Consider the following 16,000-nt stretch of genomic DNA (forward strand, 5'->3'; position numbering starts at 1 on the left):
TGTTTCCAGAGGGACATGATGGAGAAACAAGTTTAGATAATGACAAACAAGGTACAGTGAGTGAAGGAGTGAATATGGCTTATCTGAGACACCTATATAATAAACATTTTAAAAGGAAAAAAAAACTAAGCAAGGGAAAGGACTGCTGGGACAGAGGAATCTTCTAGAATGGCAAGATTGCTGGAATATGATGGAAATATTGTATTCCAGAGTGAGAAACCTGCTTGGCCATAGAGAATAAAGCAGTAGTTTTATAGATAATACTTTCTATTTATGGAAAACATGATGCTTTCTACAGTTATTTTTCTAAAGCATGCACTTCCTCTGGTCATCTAAAAAAAGATTCCTTTTCATTTACAAATCTTACTGATAAAATATTTGAAGACAAAAGTAGAAGTAGGAGGAATTATTTATAAACTATATCAGCAGTAGTCAAATAAATTACCACAATTTTATAATTTTTGAATCTTAAGCCACTTAAGTAAAATTTGGTTCTCTGATATAATAATCCTCAATATATTAACAGATTGAGTCTCTCTCAAGAGGGTATAGTCCATAGATGGATTTCTTATAGATTCAATAATTATGATACATCTAAAGTTTTTTACACACTCAAATTAATAATTTACTTTTTGATCATTCATTCAATGGATATTAAATGCCTGTTGCATGCAATGTATTTTACTAGGCAATAGGGACTGCTAGAAAAATAAATAAATAAATAAATGAATGAATGAATGAATGAATGAATATAGATATAGATACAGATATAGATACAGATATAGATATACATATATATGTATATATGTGTGTTTGTGTGTGTGTGTGTATCTATCTATATACATACATACATATATATATGTACATACATATATATATATATGTACATACATATATATATATATATGTATATATGTAAGCTGGTCTAGTCAATAAACTGGTCCATCTGGACCAGTTTGTTGACTAGACCAGCTTATTCTAAGGAATTACTAAAATACCCATCCTGGAAACTCAGTTATTTCTAAACTGTCCTATTTGTATGAAATAATGAAAGATGGAAACTTGTATTAATCACTCACCATGTTCTTAATGATGTGAGGCTAAAATCCTTAAATTGGCCCATTTGATTTTGTATTATTTAGAACTCCTACCTCTGAGACTATCTAGTTATCATCTTTAAATGGATCACAACAACCTTTGAAATCTTGATTGTCAGTATCTTTAGATATGTGTGTAACCTGGTCATCCAGTTGGGTTCTAACTGGCTCTTCCTTTATTCAGCTTTAACTCTTCCTCCTTCCTCCTCCCTCTGAGCTATACAAGTCACCACTTTCCAAAGCATGTATTGTTTGTGATCTTGTCTCATAAATAAAGGTATCTTTTGGCAAAGAGAATGACATTGTGTTTTTTTGTCACTTGCACTTTGCCATTCAAACAAGTAATTGCTCTCCTGACCCTCGTTACTTATAGTCTAATAATGGGAAATAAGGCATGTGTTCATACAACATTTATGCTCATAATGTTGTTGTTAGTCCTTCATTATAGTTGAAAACCATGTTATAAAGAAGGTGATACGTGACAAGGTGAATTGAATTTAAGTGAAGGAAGGCTGAATAAAGTCACCAGTCTCACTTTCTCTTTCACAGCCATTTCAGTCCAGTGGTCCAGTAGCAAGATAATAGATTAGGATGTTCAGAGATGACCTTAGAGGTTGTAGAAGACCTTGGAGTTTGTTTTTTGTTTTATTTATTTTTTTTGCTTTGGATTTCTTAAACTAAGGTCTTTATCAAATCTCAATTTGACTAAAACAATGTCCAATCAGAGATTACAACTAAATAAGAAATGAAACAGAAAATGTCCTTTTAGCTAGTGGAGAAAAAATCCATTTGGGAGGGGAAAAGCCTCAGGGATGCTGGAAAAAATTGCTTTTTAAATTGACCAAAAGGTAATCTTGGCCATTCTCCAATTTATAAATGGTCAAAGAATATGAACAGACAATTCTCAGATGAAGAAATTGAAACTATTTCTAGCCATATGAAAAGATGCTCCAAGTCATTACTAATCAGAGAAATGCAAATTAAGACAACTCTGAGATACCACTATACACCTGTCAGATTGGCTAGAATGACAGGGAAAGATAATGCGGGATGTTGGAGGGAACGTGGGAAAACAGGGACACTAATACATTGTTGGTGTAATTGTGAATACATCCAACCATTCTGGAGAACAACTTGGAACTTTGCTCAAAAAGTTATCGAACTGTGCATACCCTTTGGTCCAGCAGTGTTTCTACTGGGCTTATACTCCAAAGAGATACTAAAGAAGGGAAAGGGACCTGTATGTGCCAAAATGTTTGTGGCAGCCCTGTTTGTAGTGGCTAGAAGCTGGAAAATGAAAGGACTCCTATCAATTGGAGAATGGTTGAGTAAATTCGGGTATATGAATATTATGGAATATTATTGTTTGGTAAGAAATGACCAACAGGACAATTTCAGAAAGGCCTGGAGATACTTATATGAACTGATGCTGAGTGAAACGAGCAGAGCCAGGAGATCATTATGTACTTCAACAACAATACTATATGATGATCAATTCTAATGGACCTGGCCATTTTCAGCAATGAGATGAACCAAATCAGTTCCAATAGAGCAGTAATGAACTGAACTGGCTACACCCAGCGAAAGAACTCTGGACTAAGAACCATTACATTGAATTCCCAATCCCTATATTTTCACCTGCCTGCATTTTGTATTTCCTTCACAGGCTAATTGTACAATATTTCAGAGTCAATTCTTTTTGTACAGCAAAATAACTGTTTGGTCACGTATACTTATTGTGTATCTAATTTATACTTTAATATATTTAACATCTACTGGTCATCCTGCCATCTAGGGGAGGGGGTGGGGGAAAAGAGGGGAAAAATTGGAACAAAAGGTTTGGCAATTATCAATGCTGTAAAATTACCCATGAATATAACTTGTAAATTATATATATATATATGTATGTATAAAAGAAATACATGTTTGAAAAAATAAAGTCTTTTATTAAAAAAAAATAAAGATGTTCTACATTTGTAATCAGGGGACAGGTTCCAGTCAAAACTTTGTTACTAATTCTTTATGTAACAGGTTACCTATTGATCTGTTAAGTAGTAATAACAAAATCATCAAGGGATATCAATAACTAAGATGAATTTGACAGAAATGTTATCATGTTTCCAAAGATATTCTAAATATATTCTTGCATTTACCTATTGGAAATAGTCTGACCCCTGAGTAGTAGCTGCTCCACATGTATGACCAGTTTTTATGAGTATAACATGGGAAAATATGAATAAAGTTGATGGGATATGCTCTCTTGTTAAAAAAAAAAAAGAGGTAATTGTGGCCCAAATACTGAGTAAGTGGGGCTTGGCCTAGGACTTAATTGTTGGTTCTTGAGAGTCAGAATGGCAAGATCCTTAAAAAAGAAATCTAGCCAGTGAACCCCAAGATATCTAATGGAGTTTCAGCAAATATATATTCCTTTGAGGAGAGCACTCAAAGGTAAGGGTATGATATCCTAAGTGGACTGAGGGAAGAGAAGGGAAATAAGAAAGAAAAGGAGGGAAAAAAAAAACTGTGTTGTTCAAATAACCAGTTTCAGTTGAAGTCCCCAGTGGGCAGCTCTTCCTCTTCCTATATACAAAAGTTATTGGTGTTTTTTTTTTTTTTTTTTTTTTTTGTTGTTGTTGTTGTTGTTATTGTTGTTCCTTAAGAGGACCCAGTGTTATGCCACAGTTCTCTTTTATTGTTCTGACTCAGTTTCACTAATTATGCTGACCCAGTCCTGACTCAGTTTCCCTAATTGTTCTGCCTCAGTTTATAATTGGTCTGCTCAACTCTGCTCAACCATTCCACCCTCCTAATCATAATGATACAGATAAGAAGAAAGACCTTCTATATTAGGCATCATCAGAATGTTGGGTGCCACTCTCCACTCTGTAATCCCAATTATCACATGTCCCTCATGCCTACTCTCACTCTTTTACTGGATTTTCAGAGTCCTGTTCCCCCTCTCAGCACCTGACTCTACCCTACCTTGCTCTACTTCCTGAGTTTGAGCCACGTGTATATATGTCATTGAGAACTAACATTGTTTGCTCATTCAGCCCTGAGACCAAACCACGGATCCATTTGGTTCCAGTAAATCTCTCCCTTTTAAATAAATTATTAAATATTCTCTAATTTCTATCTTGTCTCAGTTTCTCCAGCATTATACTGTATACCAGGGGAGTGATGCCATGATATACAAGTGAATTCGATTTAAGTGAGGGGAGGTTGTGCAAGGTTAACCTCACTTTGTCTTTAGCTGTAATATGATAAATATAAAGTAGGGATATCATCAGATCGGATCAACAAAATATTAAGCATATTTACATTAAGCATACTAAATAAGTGATTTCTCTCACTGTTCATATTTAATGTATTTATATATAAAAATACATGAATAAGTGCATACATTCATGCATACTATATATGTATATAAATATGCACATATGCATATATGTGTATATATGTACACCACACATTCTATATAATTTACTCATTGTTATCCTAAAGGAATTGAGGAATCATATTTAAACTACAGTATCAAAATATTTTTGTTTTCTTATCTTAGAGAGTTCAAAGCAAGGCTATCTCAATAAAACACAAATTGAGGTATAAGTCATATAATTTACTCCTATTTAAATATATAATTCAGCTTAAGCACAGAAATCATTAAGTGACTTGCCCAATACCATGCAGCTATTTAATGGAAGATCCAAGAATTAATTTCCAGATTTCTGATTTCCTCAAATTGTGGCATTTTTCTGAATTTCCGCATGTCTGTATAATATCAATACTTACAAGGATATGAGGTCATATCTACATAATTCCTGCTACTGGGAAGGTTGAGGTTGATTGGTGTGATGACTGCGTTAGTACCTTGGATACTTTAAACTCATTCGGAGTCAGGATAAGCAAAAGTCCTTGATTTTTATTCTTTATCGAAGGGAGAGGAGAGCTCCTGGACACAGGAATCTCCTCTTTTTTCTGCTGCCCAGAGTCACCTCGCTAATCCTACTCCACCCTTTTTTCCCTTCTCCATATCTCTCTATAGGCCAACAGATAGAGCCAGCACAGAATGGTGGGGTGGGCCATTTTCCAAGCAAATGCTAATAGAGTATTGTCCAATTTGTAATTAGCCTTAAGTGCTCGGTTATCTGCTCAGTGCATCTACTCAGAGATTCAGCCCTTTATAGATTGGTCATTTGAAGTTGGGAATTCTGAACAAAAGGGAGCTAAACATATCAAGAATCTTCACTAAGCCTGGCACTGACAGGATAAGCCCAAGGAAGTAGGACTACCAAATTTTCTAATAAAATAGAGCAGGTAGAATATTCTGCACAGTCACTTTCAAACAAAAGTACAAAACCCCAACAAACCTGAATAACAAAAAAATAAATAAATAATGAAACAAAAACCTATAATTAAACCACAAATAACCAAAAAGGGACTTTCATATACTCATTTATTTTTTTTAGCTAAAGTTAGCTTTGATCTTGATTGGGCTTTTGACAGCACAATGGAGTGATCCCATGGTTTCAACATGCTACAATCCAATGTTGACTGTTTCTCTGACTGAAAATATTAAACACTGCCAAATGATCCTGTACTCTTTTGACCATATTGCTAGTTTAGGAAGTAATTTTGACTATCTCTTTCATTTCTTTTAAATTTCAGATCTCAATGAAAATATTTAGTAGTGTCTCTCCTTAGCCAGCCTATGTCTTCTCTTTGGAATCATATCCTTTTTGTGTTTTCATCAGTTTATAAAAAATATTTTTGCATTGATTTTTTTAATTAAAGCTTTTTATTTTCAAACTATATATAAGGATAAATTTTCTACCTTATCAATTCACCTTTACAAAATCTTGTTTTTTAAGTTCCCCCTTTCCCTCATCCTCTCTCCTAAACAGCAAGTAAACTATCTTAAACATGTGCAATTCTTCTATACATATTTCCACAATATCATGCTGTACAAGAAAAACCAGATCAAATAGGGAAAAAAATGAGAAAGAAAACAAAAAGCACGTAAACAACAACAAAAGGAGTGAAAATACTATCTTGGGATTCACACTCAGTTTCCACAGTTCTTTCTCTAGGATTTTGCATTGATATTTAAGGCAATAAATTTGCATGGTTTTTATTCAAGTAATTATTCTATGGTGATTACAGTATGTCAAATGAGCTTAAAAGCTGTGTCTTTAAAATAGCAACATAAAATGTTATGACAAGAAATAATAGGATTCATTCAGGTAAGGTTGCCAAAAATGAAATTAAAAAAAAAATCTCTAAGTGGCATATTCTTAAAGATAGAAATCAATTTAAACTATATTTACTCAATATATCAAAAATAGCTCTTGTTACTGGGTTTATTTGTTTGTTTGTTTTGATTTTTGAAGTAGAAGTGTTTTGATTATTATTCATGCTGGATGATTGTGATGACCGCGTATTTTAAAATCAGCCGGAGTTAGGAATTCAGGTTAAGGGAAAATCCTCAATCTTTATTCTTTGTAGAGGTGAAGGGGGATGACGATAGGAATGTGAGCAGTCATGACATGAACCCGGCCAGCAGTCTCTGCCTCTCTCTCAGCCTCTCTCCCTCCACCCACCAAAATCATCTCTACATCATTTCCTATACAACACATCAAAACTTGCAGAGAATGGGCAGGGCCATTCTTTCTCCAAGCATATATTAATAGAGTATCAACCAATTGCTATTTAGTCTCATGTGCTTCAACTTGAGCTTTAGCCCATTACAGATGATATTTTTCCTCCCTCTTGATTCTGGTTTTGATATGTTATATATCTTGTCTGCTTAAGAATCAAGTCTCCGTAAAGGCATAGACCATACTCTGTCCACACTAGGTGCCTCCAGTATGTGAGAAATAAATAAATGAATGCAAATCTTTTCTCAGAATTGACATTTCTTTTTAAAGTTTGATTAAATTAACTGATGATGACTAAAAAGCTACATTGAAACTAAACTGAAGGAAGCAGAATGACTTCCCTTATACTTCAGTCCCTGAATAGTATCAATTTGTATGAGGATCTTGAAGTATGGGAGAGTTAAGGTTTGCAATTTGAAAGAATTAAAAGAATTGAAATTCTTTTATTGTCATCAAAATAATTTATTTACACCATAGCTGATAGTCTGAACTTTAAGAAAGCCTAGTACTATTAAAAATAGTTTGGGAAGAGCTTTTATATTGAAAATCTGGGCTTAGCTATCAGGCTAACAGTCTACAAGGTTATAGATTATAAAAGAGAAAAAAAAATAGAGGTACGATGTCTTTTCATCCAGGTAAGGAGACAAGATATCTTTTAGCAAAGTACTGTCAGTCAATCAGACAGGATGAGTTTTTGCAAAAAGTAAATAAGGAACAAGAGATAAAAGGTTTTCTTGCTCTATATTTCTCAGATATGCAGTTTTGAGTAGACCTTCAGTTCTGATGCATTATCTCCCCTCTTTCTACCTTTTTAGGGAGAGGAATTATTGGGATAAGTGCTGGGGACTCACCAACATGATTGTGCTGACTTAGCTAATGGCTGAATTAATATCCAGACCTAGACTTTTATAGCCAGTATTGGCTGATCTGTACTTTTATACTTTTTCTTTTCTCAGATTTGAAGTCTTTCAGTAGATTTAATCAATAGGTTCTTTTTTTATTCAAATAGACAAATTTATTTTTGCTGCATTTTAATTTTTTTTAAGAAATTCAACAAGGCCATAGAAGACAGACTGTATACTATGTATAGTTTTGGCAAAACTTTATATATGGTTTGGTATTAATACAAACTCATTTAAGTAAGCTGTCATCTTCTATAATTATGCTTTTAAAATCCTGTTTCAGGCATGGGCAATTAATACTGCTATTTGTAGACATCTATTTTGGATGAAGATTTTTGACAGTACTTAGCATGTTGTCAGCTAGGACGAGTTTATATCTAGATTAAATTATCTTTGAATTCCTGCAAATAGATATTTTAATCCAATCAAGAATGTATTTTCTACATGATTTTCTTGCAATGAAATAGAAAATATTCCTAAAATTTAAAAACCAGATAGTAAGATAATGGTACTGGATTTTTACTATTATTGACAACAAAACAGTAATACGGTAGTATACAAAATAGCCTATATTTTTCTCAACTTATTTAAATAAAATCAAAGGCACAATTCAAGGGGAAATGTATTTTACTAATATTAGAATAAAAGCAAAAACAATGAATTTAATTGATTATAATATAATTTGAGAAATCTAATAATGTATATAGTTTATATTTGCATTTTAATAATATTTATATGTAGAAGAACATATATTGCTGTACACTACAAATTTTTGTTTAGCGTAATGCTCCAAATGAATATAGATTGTGTGCCATTTTTCAACTGTCATCTTAATGAATGAATGAGTTTAAAACTAAAGATGAAATACATTTATCTGAAAAATGTACTCTTTCTATGTTACTTATTAAAGTTAAATTTAATATACACAACTGAATGTATTTTCTGGATCTTTTAGAAGTTTTTTTTTTTTTTTAATTTTCAATAAATTCCCTTTCTTAAAGCCCTGCTAAGATTTTATTGTATTTGTTAACAATTGATGCAGATAGATATGGTCTTGAATGTAGAGCCTTAAAGAAAGAGGCTTGTATCCTGCCTCAGATGCCATCAGTGTGACCTTGGGCAAGTTTATTTATCCAAACTCTGCCTCTATTTTCTCATCTATATAATGAGGGAGTTGGATTGAGTGGCCTTCTAAGGTACCTTACATATTTAAATCTTGGGTGAAAACTGAAATAACTGAAGAAACAAAAGTCTGAGCTTCTGAGTGTATCAGTTTATTAAGCAAATACATTAGAATTAGATAACTAACCAGCTGCTTACTTTGGAGCCAGACTCTGACTACAGAGAAGGGAGATTTTTAGGTATTAAAAGCAAACAGTTTATAAAACAGGAGACAGGATTAGGTGTTCTAATTTCTAATTGGAGGAAAGGTGAGGAACTTTCTAAGTTGGGAGAGGACAGATTGAACAGGTGAACTTTCCCAGATGTGAGACAGGATGTTACTCAATCTTTGTGATTAGCAAGCAGGTGGAATTTGCAGGAAAATGAAATTTAAATCTCAGAATGGAGACATTTTAAAACAGAGTTAATTTGGTTAATGCAATACTCTTCATTTTAATTTTATATTAAAATTGTGCATATATAATGTGTCATATAGCTATACACATAGTTAATATATTTAAATACATTTTTCTTTTAATATTTTTCATATTTTAAATTGTAGTAATAATGCTACTAATATATAGAAATGTATAGTATTAGTAATTTAGTATATATTACACATTTATATTCATATACACATTTAATATATGTACATAGATATGTATATACATACATATGATAATTGAAATCTGACTATCCATATTTTTCTTTATATGCATGTGTATATCATAAAGATATATGCATTTTTAATTATGTAATCTGTATGACCAGGCAATAATGCACAACCAGAGAAGAAATCCAAAGAAAAATAGGAATAAATGATGTGTTCAAGGAATTGTCTGAAGAAGAAGAGTTAGCAAATTGAGAGAGAAAGTGATGTCAAGCAGATAGTCACAATGCTCCAATGATGTAATTGTAGTGGGAGAAAGAAAAGAAGACCTCCAGCAAGTTGGGTGGATACCCTATGACAAACTATTCAGATGATACAGGGTATATGGGTAGGCATACAGGCATAGGTTAGAATTCATTAGACATTATAGTAGGATTTCTGTTACCCACTTACAAACCTCTGCTTCCCTGTACTTCCTTCCTTGAAACCTTTCCTTTTGAAGAAACAGTGATGTTGTTAGAGGGGGAAAAAATGGAAGCAGCATGCAGGAGGGAGAGTTTGGCAGAAATAGTAGGCACAGGCTTTGTAAGCAATCAGAAAGCAATCAAGGAAAGCCCCCTCCCCCCAAAATAAACAAAACAAAACAAAGTAAAAACTTTGCCTCTTTCTTTGGTATTGACAGAATGAGGATTTAATTATGGACAGTGCAGGAGAGGGCATGTATTGTGTGATGTTCAATCCATTGTCCTTTTCAATGGGTCTTTAAGCACATAGAAACTTATTCTCATAAATACTTTGTAAGATAGATAGGAAGCTTTGTTTTTGTAATAGAGTAACTTATTCAGTTAATAATAGAGAGAGGAATAGGAAAGGAAACATTTGGCTATCAGTTTTTCATCAGTTTCTATTTGGCTTATCTAACCATATTTAGTAATTGTTCATAATTCTATTTCACCTCAAATATTTAAAGGGATATTTAACCCTTCTACCTCCTTCCTCTTTTTGAAGAAAGTCATTTTTCTGTTGTCTGTAATAAACAATGAGTTCCTACTAAAACATGTATTTTGAAGAGAAATCAAAAAAGAAAATGAGGGCAAAATGTACGTGATTTTTCACGAACCAGGTGGACTACTCTTTATTGCACAATTTATTCTGCTCTCTTCAGGTTCTTTGTATTACCTTCCTCCATTCTTGAAATTAATGACATTGCTTATATCTCCAATGCTACTATGATACTTGAAATAATTTAAAACAACTCAAATGGCAGCTCTTCTTTCTTCCTTAATCCCTTTCCCCATTAGAAACAGTCTCTCCCTCCTTGAATATCTCCAACCAACTGACCTCAACTATAGTCTCAATCATTTCCTAACTTGTTTATTTATCTATTATTTATTTGTATTCATTTTATTCTCCTGATATAGTTTAAAGATCAACCAATATTATGTCTGAAGACCTGGGATTGAATGTAGACTTTTCCACTTATTATCTGTGTAGTTAGGTTTTAGGCACTTAAACTCTGAGTCTCCATTTCTTTGAGTACAACATAAGTTGATATAAGAGAATAATAATAATAATGATGGCTAATAGTTATTGAGCATTTAGTTATGTTCAGGCACTATGCTAAGCACTTGATAATCATTATCTCATTTGAGTTTCAAAACTATTTTAGAATATAGGTGATATTATTATTCCCATTTTGTAAATTAGGAAATGAAGACAGAGATTAAATGATTAGTTCTAGGTCATAGAACAGATGTGTATCTGAGGTCAGATATGAACTTCTTTTCTGGTGTTCTATCCACTGGACCACTTAGATGCCTCTGAGGTTCTATCAATCTTTTAAAAAATAATAATAGCTTTTTTATTTTTGAAAATACATGCAAAAAAGAATTTAAAAATGAGTGAATGTCCATCAATTGAAGAATGGCTGAACAAGTTGTGGTATATGAAGGTAATGGGACATTATTGTTCTATAAAAATGATGAACAAGTTGATTTTAGAAAGACATGGAAAGATTTCCATGAACTTGTGCTGAGTGAAACAAGTAGACCCAGGAATACAATGTACACAATGACAGCAGGAATGTGTAATAATCAAATATGAAAGGCTTGGTTCTTCTCAACTGGTTCAGTGATCAGAAGCAATTCCAATAGATTTTGGACAGAAAATGCCATCTGTATCCAGATGAAGAATTGAGGAGATTGAATGTCAATCAACACATGCTATGTTCACTTCTTTTTTTTTTTTTCTTTCTGTTTTTTAAAATCTATTCCATGTTTTTTTCCCTTGTGTTCTGATTTTTATCTACAAATATGATTAATAAAGCAATGTGTATTAAAATAGATGAATTTGCTAAAAAAATGAAAATACATTCAAAGATAACATTCATCCTTGTAAAATCATGTGTTCCAATTTTTTTTCCTTCTCCCCACATCCATTCTTCTCTAGACAGCAAGTAATCAAATTTAGGTTAAACATTTGTTATTATTCTAAACATTTTCCCAAATTTATCATACTGCACAAGAAAAATCAGATCAAACAAGGGGGGGGGGGGGGGGGTGAGAAGTAAAAAGCAAGCAAACAACATTAAAAAAGTGAAAAAAATAAACTATGTTGTGATCTGCATTCAGTCACGATAGACTTCTGCCTAGATGCAGATGGCTCTCTCAGAAGTCTGTTGGAAATGGCTTGAATCATCTCATTGTTGAAAAGAGACTCTATCTAATCTTTCCAATTCCTTGATCCTATTCTTATACATCATAAGTACTTTAAAAAGAAAAAAAAAAAACAATGCTCATTATATGGTTTTTCTTTTTTGGTCTACCCTTCTTTCCTAGCAAATGCTTACTATATGCCTCTTCATAGGAAAAACATATCATGAAATATTTTCAAATTATATATTAGTAAAATACAGCTTTCTTTTATCTTTATTCCACTTAACATTTTTGTCCCTATGATGAAGCTCCAAGAATCACTTCCATGTCTTTATTTCTGAAAACTTGACTCTTACTTCCTTATTCTGGAAGCCATTCCTTCTGGGAAAAAAAAAAAGTGATAAAAACAAAAAAACAAAATAAGCAGTTCAGGAAAAATAAAAAAGCAAAAAAAAAAAAAAAACATATTTGACCAGATGTGTAATATTTAAATCTCTATTGCTTACCTTCTTTGAATAATATGATAGGTGGAGTTCCTTAATTATTCTACAAAGCCAATTTGGTAATTATAATTATGCAATATTCAATTTTGCTAATTTTTCATGTATTAAATTATTCTCATTGTATATGTTATTAGTAATTTTTTTTTTGCTCTGCTTAGTTCATTTTACCTCATTTTATCTCTATGAATATTTTGCTCTATCTGGGAGTTTTGGTCTATCTCTGACCTCCTTAGGGTAATTATCAATCAATCATATCCTTGGGTTGTAGGATATGGAGATTTTACTCCTTGTTATAAGAATGATTCTATTTTTTTCCCACAATTTTTGAGCCAATTTGCAGTTTCAGTTTGAGTGCATTAAAGATCCCTCTAACAGTATTTTCAACTACTTTCAACTGTATCAACTTTCTGGGTGGGATATAAAATTGTTTTGATTTACATTATTCATTTTTGTTATTTGGAGGTATTATTTTATGTGATTGTAATAACAATTTATTCTTTGAGGAATCTTTCTTTGAAAATTCCTCTGTGTTTTGGCTATTAGAGCTGTTTGACAAAAGCATTTTGTTGTTGTTTTTTTTTTTCCTTTTTTCAATTGGCACAATCTTCTAATTCTAACTGAATTGATTTTGTTTGTTCTAAAACTTTGTGTGCTCATTCTTGAATAACATATCCTTCCAATCATTTAAGTCTGTCTTGATGTTTTAAATCACACCTGTTCAATACATGAAATATTTTCATAGCTATTTCAATATAATTGTTTTCCTTTTATTTCAATTTTTTTTCCTTTTAAAACACTATTCTGTATGTTTAGAATGGTTATATATGTATGCATATAAAAACACACACACATATACACACGCACACATACACACACATATATATGTGTGTGTATGTGTATGTGTGTGTGTGTGTATGTTTATCAAATTATAGCCATCTCTAGAGCAAGAGCATTGAGAAGAAAAAAAGAGAGAATTACATGATAATTTTATTATGTATTTAAAAAGAATAGTAAGAAATTTGATATAGATTATACATGTTTAGGCATGTAAAACATCTCCATAATATTAATGTATTGAAAGAAAACAGATCAACCCCCCAAAATAAACTTTTGAGTAAAATAAAGTTTAAATATATATTTCAACCTATATTCAGCTATCATTAGTTCATTCTCCTTGTATGGATAGCATTTTTCATAACAAGTCTTAAAAAGTTGTCTTGGTTCATTGTATTGCTAATAATAATTATGTCATTCATTACTGATCATCTTACAATATAGCTGTACAATACAATAGTACAATATTGTACAATATACAATATACAATATACATTCAAATTTGTATCAGCTCATGGAATTCTTTCCAGGTTTTTATGAGAGCATTCTCCTCATCTTTTTTTAATAGCATGGTAGTATTCAATCATTATTACATACTATAATGTATTTGGTCATTCCCCAATTGATGGGCATCTTCTCAATTTCCAATTCTTTGTCCTTTGAAATGAGATGCCTTTGAAATGAGAAACTTTTTGGTATATAAAAATCCTTTTTTTACTTTTTTATCTCTTTTGGGGCACAGATTTAGCAATGGTATTTCTACATTTTTTGCATAGTTCCAAATTGCTCTACAATTTACAGCTCTATCAACAATGCATGATCTCCTTTTTCCCACATCCCCTCCAACATTTGTCACTTTCCTTTTCTGTCCTAATAGCCAATTTAAAAATAGACCAAATCTACTTATTTAATAGCAAGTACTTCACAATTGTTTTAACTTGCATTTCTTCAATCAGTAGTGCATTAAAAATTTTTTTTTCATGTGACTATGATTACTTCAGTAGAAAACTTCTCATATGTTTTAATCTTTTGTCATTTGGAGAATAGGTCTTTTCTAATAAATTTCACTCGATTTTTTGTTTGAGAAAAGAGGCATATATCAGGGAAACTTGCTTCAAATGTTTTTCTCCACAATTACTCTTGTTAACTTTATTCCTCCCCCTGCCCCACATTTATCCTATTCTCTCTCTCCTTTCACCCTATCTTTATTCAAAAGTATTTTATTTCTAACTATTCCCTCCCCCAGTCTTCTTTCTATCACCTCCCTCTTCCCCCAATCTCCTTCCCCTCCTATTCTTCTGTAGAGTAAGATTTTTATGTGCAATGAAGTGTGTTATTCCCTCTTTGAGTCAATTCTAATGAAAGTGAGTTCATTAATTCCCCCTTACATCTTCCCTCTACCCCTTCACTGTAAAAGCTTTTTATTGCCTTTTTCCCCTGATAGTTTACCCTATTCTACCTCTCCATTTCCTTTTCTGCCAGTACATCCCTCTCTTACCTCTTTCTTTTATTTTTTAAAGATATTCTTTCACATTCAACTCATACTTAATCCCTCTGTCTACATACACTCCTTTTAATGACACTAATAAAGAAAATAGTTTTTATGCATTACAAGTGTTGTCTTCTCATGTAAGAATGTAAACAATTTAACATTATAACATCTTTTATGATTCACTTTTCATGTTTACCTTTTTATGTTTTTCTAGTCTTGTATGTGAAAGTAAAACTTTTTATTCAGCTCTAGTCTTTTCATCACAAATACTTGAAATTCCTCTATTTCACTGAATGTCTATTTTTTTTTCACCTGAAGTGTTATACTATTTTGCCTGGTAGGTTATTCTTGGTTATTATTCTAGTTCTATTGCTCTTTGAAATACCATATTTCAAGCATTCCAGTTCTTTAAAGTGGAAGCTGTTAAGTGGTTTGTTATTCTGACTGTGGCTCAATATTTGAATTGCTTCTTTCTGTGTGATTGAAATATTTTTTCTCCATTGACCTGGCTGTGCTAGATTGTGGTTATAATATTCTTGGGAGTTTTTCTATTTTAGGGTTTTATAATAGTAGGGCAATTTTCCCTGACAATTTCTTGAAAGATTTGGTTTAAGCTCTCTTTAAAATCATGTCTGTCTTTCAGGTATCCCAATAATTTTTAAACAGTTTCTCCTAGATTATCCAAATCACATTTTTCCAATGAGATATTTCACATTATCTTCTATATTTTCATTCTTTTGGTTTTGTTTCATTGTCTTTTATTTTTTAAATTTTTCATAAAATCATTAGCTTCCATTTGCCCAATTCTACTTTTAAAGAAGGTTTTTCATTTGTGAGTTTTTTTGCTTCTCTTTTCATTTGTGCAATTTTCTTGGCTGAAGGGTCTTATTAGAAACAAGTATGCACAAACCCATCAGCATGGGAGGTATTACACAAGCACATAGAAATAAGAGGCTATTAGTGATGACTTTCCCCACAGTTGGTGCAGGTTTGATGTGATGTAACAAACATGAATTGTACATGCAACTATTGGTATACCATACAATGTAGATCAACATGGTGTTGTACAAGATTTTCAGAAATCCTAGAA

Source organism: Antechinus flavipes, chromosome 5 (assembly GCF_016432865.1).
Source record: "Antechinus flavipes isolate AdamAnt ecotype Samford, QLD, Australia chromosome 5, AdamAnt_v2, whole genome shotgun sequence".
Taxonomy (NCBI): domain Eukaryota; kingdom Metazoa; phylum Chordata; class Mammalia; order Dasyuromorphia; family Dasyuridae; genus Antechinus; species Antechinus flavipes.